Below are 17,103 nucleotides of genomic sequence, written 5' to 3'. Positions count from 1 at the left end.
AGAACTTGAAACTCAATGTGAATCAACTCCGTTTAGGAAGTTGTATTGAACCCCAGTCGGCCTTACAAGAATAACACTCTGCTTTTGAGAAACAGGCACTCTTGCACTCTACTGTGTTTCCTATAGGGCCAGTACAGTGAGCTAGCTCAGAACAGGAGAACTGTGCTTCCTACACAAACGGGGCATATCTAGTTCAACTCAGTATTGGAAACTGAGTAAAACAGGAGCTTCTCTTCAGTCCAATACACTGTATTTGCTGGGAACAGACGCGAGTGCTATTTGCACTGTTTATGGCCAGAATAGCACAATAGTGGTGTTCTTACCCTGAATTAACACTTAATGCTAGAACTTGAAACTGAATGTGACTCAACTCCGTTTAGGAAGTTGTATTGAACCCCAGTCGGCCTTACAAGAAAAACACTCTGCTTTTGAGAAACAGGCACTCTTGCACTCTACTGTGTTTCCTATAGGGCCAGTACAGTGAGCTAGCTCAGAACAAGAGAACTGTGCTTCCTACACAAACGGGGCATATCTAGTTCAACTCAGTATTGGAAACTGAGTAAAACAGGAGCTTCTCTTCAGTCCAATACACTGTATTTGCTGGGAACAGACGCGAGTGCTATTTGCACTGTTTATGGCCAGAATAGCACAATAGTGGTGTTCTTACCCTGAATTAACACTTAATGATAGAACTTGAAACTCAATGTGAATCAACTCCGTTTAGGAAGTTGTTGAACCCCAGTCCGCATTACAAGAAAAACACTCTGCTTTTGAGAAACAGGCACTCTTGCACTCTACTGTGTTTCCTATAGGGCCAGTACAGTGAGCTAGCTCAGAACAAGAGAACTGTGCTTCCTACACAAACGGGGCATATCTAGTTCAACTCAGTATTGGAAACTGAGTAAACCAGGAGCTTCTCTTCAGTCCAATACACTGTATTTGCTGGGAACAGACGCGAGTGCTATTTGCACTGTTTATGGCCAGAATAGCACAATAGTGGTGTTCTTACCCTGAATTAACACTTAATGCTAGAACTTGAAACTCAATGTGAATCAACTCCGTTTAGGAAGTTGTATTGAACCCCAGTCGGCCTTACAAGAAAAACACTCTGCTTTTGAGAAACAGGCACTCTTGCACTCTACGGTGTTTCCTATAGGGCCAGTACAGTGAGCTAGCTCAGAACAAGAGAACTGTGCTTCCTACACAAACGGGGCATATCTAGTTCAACTCAGTATTGGAAACTGAGTAAAACAGGAGCTTCTCTTCAGTCCAATACACTGTATTTGCTGGGAACAGACGCGAGTGCTATTTGCACTGTTTATGGCCAGAATAGCACAATAGTGGTGTTCTTACCCTGAATTAACACTTAATGCTAGAGCTTGAAACTCAATGTGAATCAACTCCGTTTAGGAAGTTGTATTGAACCCCAGTCGGCCTTACAAGAAAAACACTCTGCTTTTGAGAAACAGGCACTCTTGCACTCTACTGTGTTTCCTATAGGGCCAGTACAGTGAGCTAGCTCAGAACAAGAGAACTGTGCTTCCTACACAAACGGGGCATATCTAGTTCAACTCAGTATTGGAAACTGAGTAAAACAGGAGCTTCTCTTCAGTCCAATACACTGTATTTGCTGGGAACAGACGCGAGTGCTATTTGCACTGTTTATGGCCAGAATAGCACAATAGTGGTGTTCTTACCCTGAATTAACACTTAATGCTAGAACTTGAAACTCAATGTGAATCAACTCCGTTTAGGAAGTTGTTGAACCCCAGTCGGCATTACAAGAAAAACACTCTGCTTTTGAGAAACAGGCACTCTTGCACTCTACTGTGTTTCCTATAGGGCCAGTACAGTGAGCTAGCTCAGAACAAGAGAACTGTGCTTCCTACACAGACGGGGCATATCTAGTTCAACTCAGTATTGGAAACTGAGTAAAACAGGAGATTCTCTTCAGTCCAATACAGTGTATTTGCTGGGAACAGACGCGAGTGCTATTTGCACTGTTTATGGCCAGAATAGCACAATAGTGGTGTTCTTACCCTGAATTAACACTTAATGCTAGAACGTGAAACTCAATGTGAATCAACTCCGTTTAGGAAGTTGTATTGAACCCCAGTCGGCCTTACAAGAAAAACACTCTGCTTTTGAGAAACAGGCACTCTTGCACTCTACTGTGTTTCCTATAGGGCCAGTACAGTGAGCTAGCTCAGAACAAGAGAACTGTGCTTCCTACACAGACGGGGCATATCTAGTTCAACTCAGTATTGGAAACTGAGTAAAACAGGAGCTTCTCTTCAGTCCAATACACTGTATTTGTTGGGAACAGACGCGAGTGCTATTTGCACTGTTTATGGCCAGAATAGCACAATAGTGGTGTTCTTACCCTGAATTAACACTTAATGCTAGAGCTTGAAACTCAATGTGAATCAACTCCGTTTAGGAAGTTGTATTGAACCCCAGTCGGCCTTACAAGAAAAACACTCTGCTTTTGAGAAACAGGCACTCTTGCACTCTACTGTGTTTCCTATAGGGCCAGTACAGTGAGCTAGCTCAGAACAAGAGAACTGTGCTTCCTACACAAACGGGGCATATCTAGTTCAACTCAGTATTGGAAACTGAGTAAAACAGGAGCTTCTCTTCAGTCCAATACACTGTATTTGCTGGGAACAGACGCGAGTGCTATTTGCACTGTTTATGGCCAGAATAGCACAATAGTGGTGTTCTTACCCTGAATTAACACTTAATGCTAGAACTTGAAACTCAATGTGAATCAACTCCGTTTAGGAAGTTGTTGAACCCCAGTCGGCATTACAAGAAAAACACTCTGCTTTTGAGAAACAGGCACTCTTGCACTCTACTGTGTTTCCTATAGGGCCAGTACAGTGAGCTAGCTCAGAACAAGAGAACTGTGCTTCCTACACAGACGGGGCATATCTAGTTCAACTCAGTATTGGAAACTGAGTAAAACAGGAGATTCTCTTCAGTCCAATACAGTGTATTTGCTGGGAACAGACGCGAGTGCTATTTGCACTGTTTATGGCCAGAATAGCACAATAGTGGTGTTCTTACCCTGAATTAACACTTAATGCTAGAACTTGAAACTCAATGTGAATCAACTCCGTTTAGGAAGTTGTATTGAACCCCAGTCGGCCTTACAAGAAAAACACTCTGCTTTTGAGAAACAGGCACTCTTGCACTCTACTGTGTTTCCTATAGGGCCAGTACAGTGAGCTAGCTCAGAACAAGAGAACTGTGCTTCCTACACAGACGGGGCATATCTAGTTCAACTCAGTATTGGAAACTGAGTAAAACAGGAGCTTCTCTTCAGTCCAATACACTGTATTTGTTGGGAACAGACGCGAGTGCTATTTGCACTGTTTATGGCCAGAATAGCACAATAGTGGTGTTCTTACCCTGAATTAACACTTAATGCTAGAGCTTGAAACTCAATGTGAATCAACTCCGTTTAGGAAGTTGTATTGAACCCCAGTCGGCCTTACAAGAAAAACACTCTGCTTTTGAGAAACAGGCACTCTTGCACTCTACTGTGTTTCCTATAGGGCCAGTACAGTGAGCTAGCTCAGAACAAGAGAACTGTGCTTCCTACACAAACGGGGCATATCTAGTTCAACTCAGTATTGGAAACTGAGTAAAACAGGAGCTTCTCTTCAGTCCAATACACTGTATTTGCTGGGAACACACGCGAGTGCTATTTGCACTGTTTATGGCCAGAATAGCACAATAGTGGTGTTCTTACCCTGAATTAACACTTAATGCTAGAACTTTAAACTCAATGTGAATCAACTCCGTTTAGGAAGTTGTATTGAACCCCAGTCGGCCTTACAAGAAAAACACTCTGCTTATGAGAAACAGGCACTCTTGCACTCTACTGTGTTTCCTATAGGGCCAGTACAGTGAGCTAGCTCAGAACAAGAGAACTGTGCTTCCTACACAAACGGGGCATATCTAGTTCAACTCAGTATTGGAAACTGAGTAAAACAGGAGCTTCTCTTCAGTCCAATACACTGTATTTGCTGGGAACAGACGCGAGTGCTATTTGCACTGTTTATGGCCAGAATAGCACAATAGTGGTGTTCTTACCCTGAATTAACACTTAATGCTAGAGCTTGAAACTCAATGTGAATCAACTCCGTTTAGGAAGTTGTATTGAACCCCAGTCGGCCTTACAAGAAAAACACTCTGCTTTTGAGAAACAGGCACTCTTGCACTCTACTGTGTTTCCTATAGGGCCAGTACAGTGAGCTAGCTCAGAACAAGAGAACTGTGCTTCCTACACAAACGGGGCATATCTAGTTCAACTCAGTATTGGAAACTGAGTAAAACAGGAGCTTCTCTTCAGTCCAATACACTGTATTTGCTGGGAACAGACGCGAGTGCTATTTGCACTGTTTATGGCCAGAATAGCACAATAGTGGTGTTCTTACCCTGAATTAACACTTAATGCTAGAACTTGAAACTCAATGTGAATCAACTCCGTTTAGGAAGTTGTTGAACCCCAGTCGGCATTACAAGAAAAACACTCTGCTTTTGAGAAACAGGCACTCTTGCACTCTACTGTGTTTCCTATAGGGCCAGTACAGTGAGCTAGCTCAGAACAAGAGAACTGTGCTTCCTACACAGACGGGGCATATCTAGTTCAACTCAGTATTGGAAACTGAGTAAAACAGGAGATTCTCTTCAGTCCAATACAGTGTATTTGCTGGGAACAGACGCGAGTGCTATTTGCACTGTTTATGGCCAGAATAGCACAATAGTGGTGTTCTTACCCTGAATTAACACTTAATGCTAGAACTTGAAACTCAATGTGAATCAACTCCGTTTAGGAAGTTGTATTGAACCCCAGTCGGCCTTACAAGAAAAACACTCTGCTTTTGAGAAACAGGCACTCTTGCACTCTACTGTGTTTCCTATAGGGCCAGTACAGTGAGCTAGCTCAGAACAAGAGAACTGTGCTTCCTACACAGACGGGGCATATCTAGTTCAACTCAGTATTGGAAACTGAGTAAAACAGGAGCTTCTCTTCAGTCCAATACACTGTATTTGTTGGGAACAGACGCGAGTGCTATTTGCACTGTTAATGGCCAGAATAGCACAATAGTGGTGTTCTTACCCTGAATTAACACTTAATGCTAGAGCTTGAAACTCAATGTGAATCAACTCCGTTTAGGAAGTTGTATTGAACCCCAGTCGGCCTTACAAGAAAAACACTCTGCTTTTGAGAAACAGGCACTCTTGCACTCTACTGTGTTTCCTATAGGGCCAGTACAGTGAGCTAGCTCAGAACAAGAGAACTGTGCTTCCTACACAAACGGGGCATATCTAGTTCAACTCAGTATTGGAAACTGAGTAAAACAGGAGCTTCTCTTCAGTCCAATACACTGTATTTGCTGGGAACACACGCGAGTGCTATTTGCACTGTTTATGGCCAGAATAGCACAATAGTGGTGTTCTTACCCTGAATTAACACTTAATGCTAGAACTTGAAACTCAATGTGAATCAACTCCGTTTAGGAAGTTGTATTGAACCCCAGTCGGCCTTACAAGAAAAACACTCTGCTTTTGAGAAACAGGCACTCTTGCACTCTACTGTGTTTCCTATAGGGCCAGTACAGTGAGCTAGCTCAGAACAAGAGAACTGTGCTTCCTACACAAACGGGGCATATCTAGTTCAACTCAGTATTGGAAACTGAGTAAAACAGGAGCTTCTCTTCAGTCCAATACACTGTATTTGCTGGGAACAGACGCGAGTGCTATTTGCACTGTTTATGGCCAGAATAGCACAATAGTGGTGTTCTTACCCTGAATTAACACTTAATGCTAGAGCTTGAAACTCAATGTGAATCAACTCCGTTTAGGAAGTTGTATTGAACCCCAGTCGGCCTTACAAGAAAAACACTCTGCTTTTGAGAAACAGGCACTCTTGCACTCTACTGTGTTTCCTATAGGGCCAGTACAGTGAGCTAGCTCAGAACAAGAGAACTGTGCTTCCTACACAAACGGGGCATATCTAGTTCAACTCAGTATTGGAAACTGAGTAAAACAGGAGCTTCTCTTCAGTCCAATACACTGTATTTGCTGGGAACAGACGCGAGTGCTATTTGCACTGTTTATGGCCAGAATAGCACAATAGTGGTGTTCTTACCCTGAATTAACACTTAATGCTAGAACTTGAAACTCAATGTGAATCAACTCCGTTTAGGAAGTTGTTGAACCCCAGTCGGCATTACAAGAAAAACACTCTGCTTTTGAGAAACAGGCACTCTTGCACTCTACTGTGTTTCCTATAGGGCCAGTACAGTGAGCTAGCTCAGAACAAGAGAACTGTGCTTCCTACACAGACGGGGCATATCTAGTTCAACTCAGTATTGGAAACTGAGTAAAACAGGAGATTCTCTTCAGTCCAATACAGTGTATTTGCTGGGAACAGACGCGAGTGCTATTTGCACTGTTTATGGCCAGAATAGCACAATAGTGGTGTTCTTACCCTGAATTAACACTTAATGCTAGAACTTGAAACTCAATGTGAATCAACTCCGTTTAGGAAGTTGTATTGAACCCCAGTCGGCCTTACAAGAAAAACACTCTGCTTTTGAGAAACAGGCACTCTTGCACTCTACTGTGTTTCCTATAGGGCCAGTACAGTGAGCTAGCTCAGAACAAGAGAACTGTGCTTCCTACACAGACGGGGCATATCTAGTTCAACTCAGTATTGGAAACTGAGTAAAACAGGAGCTTCTCTTCAGTCCAATACACTGTATTTGTTGGGAACAGACGCGAGTGCTATTTGCACTGTTTATGGCCAGAATAGCACAATAGTGGTGTTCTTACCCTGAATTAACACTTAATGCTAGAGCTTGAAACTCAATGTGAATCAACTCCGTTTAGGAAGTTGTATTGAACCCCAGTCGGCCTTACAAGAAAAACACTCTGCTTTTGAGAAACAGGCACTCTTGCACTCTACTGTGTTTCCTATAGGGCCAGTACAGTGAGCTAGCTCAGAACAAGAGAACTGTGCTTCCTACACAAACGGGGCATATCTAGTTCAACTCAGTATTGGAAACTGAGTAAAACAGGAGCTTCTCTTCAGTCCAATACACTGTATTTGCTGGGAACACACGCGAGTGCTATTTGCACTGTTTATGGCCAGAATAGCACAATAGTGGTGTTCTTACCCTGAATTAACACTTAATGCTAGAACTTGAAACTCAATGTGAATCAACTCCGTTTAGGAAGTTGTATTGAACCCCAGTCGGCCTTACAAGAAAAACACTCTGCTTTTGAGAAACAGGCACTCTTGCACTCTACTGTGTTTCCTATAGGGCCAGTACAGTGAGCTAGCTCAGAACAAGAGAACTGTGCTTCCTACACAAACGGGGCATATCTAGTTCAACTCAGTATTGTAAACTGAGTAAAACAGGAACTTCTCTTCAGTCCAATACACTGTATTTGCTGGGAACAGACGCGAGTGCTATTTGCACTGTTTATGGCCAGAATAGCACAATAGTTGTGTTCTTACCCTGAATTAACACTTAATGCTAGAACTTGAAACTCAATGTGAATCAACTCCGTTTAGGAAGTTGTATTGAACCCCAGTCGGCCTTACAAGAAAAACACTCTGCTTTTGAGAAACAGGTACTCTTGCACTCTACTGTGTTTCCTATAGGGCCAGTACAGTGAGCTAGCTCAGAACAAGAGAACTGTGCTTCCTACACAAACGGGGCATATCTAGTTCAACTCAGTATTGGAAACTGAGTAAAACAGGAGCTTATCTTCAGTCCAATACACTGTATTTGCTGGGAACAGACGCGAGTGCTATTTGCACTGTTTATGGCCAGAATAGCACAATAGTGGTGTTCTTACCCTGAATTAACACTTAATGCTAGAACTTGAAACTGAATGTTAATCAACTCCGTTTAGGAAGTTGTATTGAACCCCAGTCGGCCTTACAAGAAAAACACTCTGCTTTTGAGAAACAGGCACTCTTGCACTCTACTGTGTTTCCTATAGGGCCAGTACAGTGAGCTAGCTCAGAACAAGAGAACTGTGCTTCCTACACAAACGGGGCATATCTAGTTCAACTCAGTATTTGAAACTGAGTAAAACAGGAGCTTCTCTTCAGTCCAATACACTGTATTTGCTGGGAACAGACGGGAGTGCTATTTGCACTGTTTATGGCCAGAATAGCACAATAGTGGTGTTCTTACCCTGAATTAACACTTAATGCTAGAATTTGAAACTGAATGTGAATCAACTCCGTTTAGGAAGTTGTATTGAACCCCAGTCGGCCTTACAAGAAAAACACTCTGCTTTTGAGAAACAGGCACTCTTGCACTCTACTGTGTTTCCTATAGGGCCAGTATAGTGAGCTAGCTCAGAACAAGAGAACTGTGCTTCCTACACAAACGGGGCATATCTAGTTCAACTCAGTATTGGAAACTGAGTAAAACAGGAGCTTCTCTTCAGTCCAATACACTGTATTTGCTGGGAACAGACGCGAGTGCTATTTGCACTGTTTATGGCCAGAATAGCACAATAGTGGTGTTCTTACCCTGAATTAACACTTAATGCTAGAACTTGAAACTCAATGTGAATCAACTCCGTTTAGGAAGTTGTATTGAACCCCAGTCGGCCTTACAAGAAAAACACTCTGCTTTTGAGAAACAGGCACTCTTGCACTCTACTGTGTTTCCTATAGGGCCAGTACAGTGAGCTAGCTCAGAACAAGAGAACTGTGCTTCCTACAGAAACGGGGCATATGTAGTTCAACTCAGTATTGGAAACTGAGTAAAACAGGAGCTTCTCTTCAGTCCAATACACTGTATTTGCTGGGAACAGGCTCGAGTGCTATTTGCACTGTTTATGGCCAGAATAGCACAATAGTGGTGTTCTTACCCTGAATTAACACTTAATGCTAGAACTTGAAACTGAATGTGAATCAACTCCGTTTAGGAAGTTGTATTGAACCCCAGTCGGCCTTACAAGAAAAACACTCTGCTTTTGAGAAACAGGCACTCTTGCACTCTACTGTGTTTCCTATAGGGCCAGTACAGTGAGCTAGCTCAGAACAAGAGATCTGTGCTTCCTACACAAACGGGGCATATCTAGTTCAACTCAGTATTGGAAACTGAGTAAAACAGGAGCTTCTCTTCAGTCCAATACACTGTATTTGCTGGGAACAGACGCGAGTGCTATTTGCACTGTTTATGGCCAGAATAGCACAATAGTGGTGTTCTTACCCTGAATTAACACTTAATGCTAGAACTTGAAACTGAATGTGAATCAACTCCGTTTAGGAAGTTGTATTGAACCCCAGTCGGCCTTACAAGAAAAACACTCTGCTTTTGAGAAACAGGCACTCTTGCACTCTACTGTGTTTCCTATAGGGCCAGTACAGTGAGCTAGCTCAGAACAAGAGAACTGTGCTTCCTACACAAACGGGGCATATCTAGTTCAACTCCGTATTGGAAACTGAGTAAAACAGGAGCTTCTCTTCAGTCCAATACACTGTATTTGCTGGGAACAGACGCGAGTGCTATTTGCACTGTTTATGACCAGAATAGCACAATACTGGTGTTCTTACCCTGAATTAACAATTAATGCTAGAACTTGTAACTCAATGTGAATCAACTCCGTTTAGGAAGTTGTATTGAACCCCAGTCGGCCTTACAAGAAAAACACTCTGCTTTTGAGAAACAGGCACTCTTGCACTCTACTGTGTTTCCTATAGGGCCAGTACAGTGAGCTAGCTCAGAACAAGAGAACTGTGCTTCCTACACAAACGGGGCATATCTAGTTCAACTCAGTATTGGAAACTGAGTAAAACAGGAGCTTCTCTTCAGTCCAATACACTGTATTTGCTGGGAACAGACTCGAGTGCTATTTGCACTGTTTATGGCCAGAATAGCACAATAGTGGTGTTCTTACCCTGAATTAACACTTAATGCTAGAACTTGAAACTCAATGTGAATCAACTCCGTTTAGGAAGTTGTATTGAACCCCAGTCGGCCTTACAAGAAAAACACTCTCCTTTTGAGAAACAGGCACTCTTGCACTCTACTGTGTTTCCTATAGGGCCAGTACAGTGAGCTAGCTCAGAACAAGAGAACTGTGCTTCCTACACAAACGAGGCATATCTAGTTCAACTCAGTATTGGAAACTGAGTAAAACAGGAGCTTCTCTTCAGTCCAATACACTGTATTTGCTGGGAACAGACACGAGTGCTATTTGCACTGTTTATGGCCAGAATAGCACAATAGTGGTGTTCTTACCCTGAATTAACACTTAATGCTAGAACTTGAAACTGAATGTGAATCAACTCCGTTTAGGAAGTTGTATAAACCCCAGTCGGCCTTACAAGAAAAACACTCTGCTTTTGAGAAACAGGCACTTTTGCACTCCACTGTGTTTCCTATAGGGCCAGTACAGTGAGCTAGATCAGAACAAGAGAACTGTGCTTCCTACACAAACGGGGCATATCTAGTTCAACTCAGTATTGGAAACTGAGTAAAACAGGAGCTTCTCTTCAGTCCAATACACTGTATTTGCTGGGAACACACGCGAGTGCTATTTGCACTGTTTATGGCCAGAATAGCACAATAGTGGTGTTCTTACCCTGAATTAACACTTAATGCTAGAACTTGAAACTCAATGTGAATCAACTCCGTTTAGGAAGGTGTATTGAACCCCAGTCGGCCTTACAAGAAAAACACTCTGCTTTTGAGAAACAGGCACTCTTGCACTCTACTGTGTTTCCTATAGGGCCAGTACAGTGAGCTAGCTCAGAACAAGAGAACTGTGCTTCCTACACAAACGGGGCATATCTAGTTCAACTCAGTATTGGAAACTGAGTAAAACAGGAGCTTCTCTTCAGTCCAATACACTGTATTTGCTGGGAACAGACGCGAGTGCTATTTGCACTGTTTATGGCCAGAATAGCACAATAGTGGTGTTCTTACCCTGAATTAACACTTAATGCTAGAACTTGAAACTCAATGTGAATCAACTCCGTTTAGGAAGTTGTATTGAACCCCAGTCGGCCTTACAAGAAAAACACTCTCCTTTTGAGAAACAGGCACTCTTGCACTCTACTGTGTTTCCTATAGGGCCAGTACAGTGAGCTAGCTCAGAACAAGAGAACTGTGCTTCCTACACAAACGGGGCATATCTAGTTCAACTCAGTATTGGAAACTGAGTAAAACAGGAGCTTCTCTTCAGTCCAATACACTGTATTTGCTGGGAACAGACGCGAGTGCTATTTGCACTGTTTATGGCCAGAATAGCACAATAGTGGTGTTCTTACCCTGAATTAACACTTAATGCTAGAACTTGAAACTCAATGTGAATCAACTCCATTTAGGAAGTTGTATTGAACCCCAGTCGGCCTTACAAGAAAAACACTCTGCTTTTGAGAAACAGGCACTCTTGCACTCTACTGTGTTTCCTATAGGGCCAGTACAGTGAGCTAGCTCAGAACAAGAGAACTGTGCTTCCTACACAAACGGGGCATATCTAGTTCAACTCAGTATTGGAAACTGAGTAAAACAGGAGCTTCTCTTCAGTCCAATACACTGTATTTGCTGGGAACAGACGCGAGTGCTATTTGCACTGTTTATGGCCAGAATAGCACAATAGTGGTGTTCTTACCCTGAATTAACACTTAATGCTAGAACTTGAAACTGAATGTGAATCAACTCCGTTTAGGAAGTTGTATTGAACCCCAGTCGGCCTTACAAGAAAAACACTCTGCTTTTGAGAAACAGGCACTCTTGCACTCTACTGTGTTTCCTATAGGGCCAGTACAGTGAGCTAGCTCAGAACAAGAGAACTGTGCTTCCTACACAAACGGGGCATATCTAGTTCAACTCCGTATTGGAAACTGAGTAAAACAGGAGCTTCTCTTCAGTCCAATACACTGTATTTGCTGGGAACAGACGCGAGTGCTATTTGCACTGTTTATGACCAGAATAGCACAATAGTGGTGTTCTTACCCTGAATTAACAATTAATGCTAGAACTTGTAACTCAATGTGAATCAACTCCGTTTAGGAAGTTGTATTGAACCCCAGTCGGCCTTACAAGAAAAACACTCTGCTTTTGAGAAACAGGCACTCTTGCACTCTACTGTGTTTCCTATAGGGCCAGTACAGTGAGCTAGCTCAGAACAAGAGAACTGTGCTTCCTACCCAAACGGGGCATATCTAGTTCAACTCAGTATTGGAAACTGAGTAAAACAGGAGCTTCTCTTCAGTCCAATACACTGTATTTGCTGGGAACAGACTCGAGTGCTATTTGCACTGTTTATGGCCAGAATAGCACAATAGTGGTGTTCTTACCCTGAATTAACACTTAATGCTAGAACTTGAAACTCAATGTGAATCAACTCCGTTTAGGAAGTTGTATTGAACCCCAGTCGGCCTTACAAGAAAAACACTCTGCTTTTGAGAAACAGGCACTCTTGCACTCTACTGTGTTTCCTATAGGGCCAGTACAGTGAGCTAGCTCAGAACAAGAGAACTGTGCTTCCTACACAAACGAGGCATATCTAGTTCAACTCAGTATTGGAAACTGAGTAAAACAGGAGCTTCTCTTCAGTCCAATACACTGTATTTGCTGGGAACAGACACGAGTGCTATTTGCACTGTTTATGGCCAGAATAGCACAATAGTGGTGTTCTTACCCTGAATTAACACTTAATGCTAGAACTTGAAACTGAATGTGAATCAACTCCGTTTAGGAAGTTGTATTGAACCCCAGTCTGCCTTTCAAGAAAAACACTCTGCTTTTGAGAAACAGGCACTTTTGCACTCCACTGTGTTTCCTATAGGGCCAGTACAGTGAGCTAGCTCAGAACAAGAGAACTGTGCTTCCTACACAAACGGGGCATATCTAGTTCAACTCAGTATTGGAAACTGAGTAAAACAGGAGCTTCTCTTCAGTCCAATACACTGTATTTGCTGGGAACAGACGCGAGTGCTATTTGCACTGTTTATGGCCAGAATAGCACAATAGTGGTGTTCTTACCCTGAATTAACACTTAATGCTAGAACTTGAAACTCAATGTGAATCAACTCCGTTTAGGAAGTTGTATTGAACCCCAGTCGGCCTTACAAGAAAAACACTCTCCTTTTGAGAAACAGGCACTCTTGCACTCTACTGTGTTTCCTATAGGGCCAGTACAGTGAGCTAGCTCAGAACAAGAGAACTGTGCTTCCTACACAAACGGGGCATATCTAGTTCAACTCAGTATTGGAAACTGAGTAAAACAGGAGCTTCTCTTCAGTCCAATACACTGTATTTGCTGGGAACAGACGCGAGTGCTATTTGCACTGTTTATGGCCAGAATAGCACAATAGTGGTGTTCTTACCCTGAATTAACACTTAATGCTAGAACTTGAAACTCAATGTGAATCAACTCCATTTAGGAAGTTGTATTGAACCCCAGTCGGCCTTACAAGAAAAACACTCTGCTTTTGAGAAACAGGCACTCTTGCACTCTACTGTGTTTCCTATAGGGCCAGTACAGTGAGCTAGCTCAGAACAAGAGAACTGTGCTTCCTACACAAACGGGGCATATCTAGTTCAACTCCGTATTGGAAACTGAGTAAAACAGGAGCTTCTCTTCAGTCCAATACACTGTATTTGCTGGGAACAGACGCGAGTGCTATTTGCACTGTTTATGACCAGAATAGCACAATAGTGGTGTTCTTACCCTGAATTAACAATTAATGCTAGAACTTGTAACTCAATGTGAATCAACTCCGTTTAGGAAGTTGTATTGAACCCCAGTCGGCCTTACAAGAAAAACACTCTGCTTTTGAGAAACAGGCACTCTTGCACTCTACTGTGTTTCCTATAGGGCCAGTACAGTGAGCTAGCTCAGAACAAGAGAACTGTGCTTCCTACACAAACGGGGCATATCTAGTTCAACTCAGTATTGGAAACTGAGTAAAACAGGAGCTTCTCTTCAGTCCAATACACTGTATTTGCTGGGAACAGACTCGAGTGCTATTTGCACTGTTTATGGCCAGAATAGCACAATAGTGGTGTTCTTACCCTGAATTAACACTTAATGCTAGAACTTGAAACTCAATGTGAATCAACTCCGTTTAGGAAGTTGTATTGAACCCCAGTCGGCCTTACAAGAAAAACACTCTGCTTTTGAGAAACAGGCACTCTTGCACTCTACTGTGTTTCCTATAGGGCCAGTACAGTGAGCTAGCTCAGAACAAGAGAACTGTGCTTCCTACACAAACGAGGCATATCTAGTTCAACTCAGTATTGGAAACTGAGTAAAACAGGAGCTTCTCTTCAGTCCAATACACTGTATTTGCTGGGAACAGACACGAGTGCTATTTGCACTGTTTATGGCCAGAATAGCACAATAGTGGTGTTCTTACCCTGAATTAACACTTAATGCTAGAACTTGAAACTGAATGTGAATCAACTCCGTTTAGGAAGTTGTATTGAACCCCAGTCTGCCTTTCAAGAAAAATACTCTGCTTTTGAGAAACAGGCACTTTTGCACTCCACTGTGTTTCCTATAGGGCCAGTACAGTGAGCTAGCTCAGAACAAGAGAACTGTGCTTCCTACACAAACGGGGCATATCTAGTTCAACTCAGTATTGGAAACTGAGTAAAACAGGAGCTTCTCTTCAGTCCAATACACTGTATTTGCTGGGAACAGACGCGAGTGCTATTTGCACTGTTTATGGCCAGAATAGCACAATAGTGGTGTTCTTACCCTGAATTAACACTTAATGCTAGAACTTGAAACTCAATGTGAATCAACTCCGTTTAGGAAGTTGTATTGAACCCCAGTCGGCCTTACAAGAAAAACACTCTGCTTTTGAGAAACAGGCACTCTTGCACTCTACTGTGTTTCCTATAGGGCCAGTACAGTGAGCTAGCTCAGAACAAGAGAACTGTGCTTCCTACACAAACGGGGCATATCTAGTTCAACTCAGTATTGGAAATTGAGTAAAACAGGAGCGTCTCTTCAGTCCAATACACTGTATTTGCTGGGAACAGACGCGAGTGCTATTTGCACTGTTTATGGCCAGAATAGCACAATAGTGTTGTTCTTACCCTGAATTAACACTTAATGCTAGAACTTGAAACTCAATGTGAATCAACTCCGTTTAGGAAGTTGTATTGAACCCCAGTCGGCCTTACAAGAAAAACACTCTGCTTTTGAGAAACAGGCACTCTTGCACTCTACTGTGTTTCCTATAGGGCCAGTACAGTGAGCTAGCTCAGAACAAGAGAACTGTGCTTCCTACACAAACGGGGCATATCTAGTTCAACTCAGTATTGGAAACTGAGTAAAACAGGAGCTTCTCTTCAGTCCAATACACTGTATTTGCTGGGAACAGACGCGAGTGCTATTTGCACTGTTTATGGCCAGAATAGCACAATAGTGGTGTTCTTACCCTGAATTAACACTTAATGCTAGAACTTGAAACTCAATGTGAATCAACTCCGTTTAGGAAGTTGTATTGAACCCCAGTCGGCCTTACAAGAAAAACACTCTCCTTTTGAGAAACAGGCACTCTTGCACTCTACTGTGTTTCCTATAGGGCCAGTACAGTGAGCTAGCTCAGAACAAGAGAACTGTGCTTCCTACACAAACGGGGCATATCTAGTTCAACTCAGTATTGGAAACTGAGTAAAACAGGAGCTTCTCTTCAGTCCAATACACTGTATTTGCTGGGAACAGACGCGAGTGCTATTTGCACTGTTTATGGCCAGAATAGCACAATAGTGGTGTTCTTACCCTGAATTAACACTTAATGCTAGAACTTGAAACTCAATGTGAATCAACTCCATTTAGGAAGTTGTATTGAACCCCAGTTGGCCTTACAAGAAAAACACTCTGCTTTTGAGAAACAGGCACTCTTGCACTCTACTGTGTTTCCTATAGGGCCAGTACAGTGAGCTAGCTCAGAACAAGAGAACTGTGCTTCCTACACAAACGGGGCATATCTAGTTCAACTCAGTATTGGAAACTGAGTAAAACAGGAGCTTCTCTTCAGTCCAATACACTGTATTTGCTGGGAACAGACGTGAGTGCTATTTGCACTGTTTATGGCCAGAATAGCACAATAGTGGTGTTCTTACCCTGAATTAGCACTTAATGCTAGAACTTGAAACTGAATGTGAATCAACACCGTTTAGGAAGTTGTATTGAACCCCAGTCGGCCTTACAAGAAAAACACTCTGCTTTTGAGAAACAGGCACTCTTGCACTCTACTTTGTTTCCTATAGGGCCAGTACAGTTAGCTAGCTCAGAACAAGAGAACTGTGCTTCCTACACAAACGGGGCATATCTAGTTCAACTCAGTATTGGAAACTAAGTAAAACAGGAGCTTCTCTTCAGTCCAATACACTGTATTTGCTGGGAACAGACGCGAGTGCTATTTGCACTGTTTATGGCCAGAATAGCACAATAGTGGTGTTCTTACCCTGAATTAACACTTAATGCTAGAACTTGAAACTCAATGTGAATCAACTCCGTTTAGGAAGTTGTATTGAACCCCAGTCGGCCTTACAAGAAAAACACTCTGCTTTTGAGAAACAGGCACTCTTGCACTCTACTGTGTTTCCTATAGGGCCAGTACAGTGAGCTAGCTCAGAACAAGAGAACTGTGCTTCCTACACAAACGGGGCATATCTAGTTCAACTCAGTATTGGAAACTGAGTAAAACAGGAGCTTCTCTTCAGTCCAATACACTGTATTTGCTGGGAACAGACTCGAGTGCTATTTGCAATGTTTATGGCCAGAATAGCACAATAGTGGTGTTCTTACCCTGAATTAACACTTAATGCTAGAACTTGAAACTCAATGTGAATCAACTCCGTTTAGGAAGTTGTATTGAACCCCAGTCGGCCTTACAAGAAAAACACTCTGCTTTTGAGAAACAGGCACTCTTGCACTCTACTGTGTTTCCTATAGGGCCAGTACAGTGAGCTAGCTCAGAACAAGAGAACTGTGCTTCCTACACAAACGGGGCATATCTAGTTCAACTCAGTATTGGAAACTGAGTAAAACAGGAGCTTCTCTTCAGTCCAATACACTGTATTTGCT

Source organism: Peromyscus maniculatus, chromosome 11, assembly GCF_049852395.1.
Source record: "Peromyscus maniculatus bairdii isolate BWxNUB_F1_BW_parent chromosome 11, HU_Pman_BW_mat_3.1, whole genome shotgun sequence".
Classification (NCBI taxonomy): Eukaryota; Metazoa; Chordata; class Mammalia; order Rodentia; family Cricetidae; genus Peromyscus; species Peromyscus maniculatus.
Note: the sequence above shows the minus strand (reverse complement) of the source record.